The following is a 1,519-nucleotide window of genomic DNA, read 5'->3' as shown; positions in this document are numbered from 1 at the left end:
ATCTGTAAGGATGACCATTGTGAATGCGAGTACTCCAACCTCCAGATTGAACAGTGAAAACAAGATCTTGGTCATCAGCAAAATTAACTTCTTGGGCTAATAATGCACATCCCTGTCCATGCTTTCACAGAATCTGAATAAGGAGAAAAACAGACAAGTATTCATATCTATTACAGCCAGAAACGTACTGAAATGGTCAAACATTTTCAAGTTAACATAATACATTCTGAAGAAACATTGCCATATTGGACCCAAAGAAAGACATACAGCACACATTTTAAGGGCAACATCTTTGATTGCCCTTTAAACTGCCCAAATATTACATGCCCCATGAGAATGAAAGTCTGAGTTAACAGAGACTTCATCTCTATAGAATACTCTGGGACTTACCTGCAGAAACCATTAATAAGAGACAGTCTATGACCTTACCTATTTTCTTTCAGGGTCAAAACACACATGATGCAAGAGATCAGATTGCCCAACACTTTTTTAAAGCTACAATGCAGCTACAAAGTGACCCTACATTTGTTTGGTTCAGAGGCACGTTTCATCCAGTGCTTCTCCCTTTCTCAAAAACTGTGCTCCTCTCCTTATCCTCAACAGCTTCAAAATTCTCCAAAATTCTCTATGCTACAAAGACAATTTTTTTATTTTAAAAACAATGCAAGGTCCTGTCCCCCATGCCAAAAACATGATTTTGCTCCCTACTGAGCCACCTGACCAGAGGTCGATTCCTATATTCTCCGTAGGGCTGTTTCATTGCCCAATACATCCACAATACCTCTCCAATTGAAAATAGTGTTGATTAAATATATTCTATCATCTGCAAATAAATACTTGTATCTCTGTGTAAAGAGCATACTCTTGGAATATGGGGAGCACATTCAACACATCAATGTAAAAAATTAAAGGAAACCTCATATGTTGCAAATTCAGAGGCTAGAGCAAGGAGAAGACTTGGAGAAAATCAGGTGGTTTCTCTTTTACTATTTCAATATTGCCATATACTATAAATGAAGGTACAGTACTTGCACTCCAATTATTCATATTGCTTGTTCAGATACTGCCTTGTTCTTCCAATCAATGCAAAGTTATATGGAAGTTAGATGGAAAGCCCCTTCCTAGCTAACGTGCAAGGAAAAAAAACACTACCACTGTGTTCTGTTTTAATGCACAAAACAATTCCAACACAACTTATTTTAAAACTAGGTCCTGTCCCTTACAACACATACACTACCTGCATTTTCACTAAAGCAGATTGCCCTGGGGCGAGGGGGAAGGGCAGAAAGCATCCTCAGCATGGGAACTGCATAAGTTTCAAAAACTTAGCATGCAAAGCAGCTCCTCCCATGACTAATTTTTTGTAATGCAATCAAATATTCCATCTCCAGATGTGGGATTTCTTTGGAACACAATCTCAACTTACATTTTACTTCAGAACAAGTTAACCTGAGCTTTTCGGATCCCTAAGGTCACTTTTTAAAACATCACTTTCCTCTCCTCTCCCTCCTCATCAACC

This window comes from Tiliqua scincoides, chromosome 3, assembly GCF_035046505.1.
Source record: "Tiliqua scincoides isolate rTilSci1 chromosome 3, rTilSci1.hap2, whole genome shotgun sequence".
In the NCBI taxonomy this organism is placed as follows: Eukaryota; Metazoa; Chordata; class Lepidosauria; order Squamata; family Scincidae; genus Tiliqua; species Tiliqua scincoides.
The sequence above is the reverse complement of the archived record's forward strand: the minus strand, read 5'-3'. Positions refer to the sequence as shown.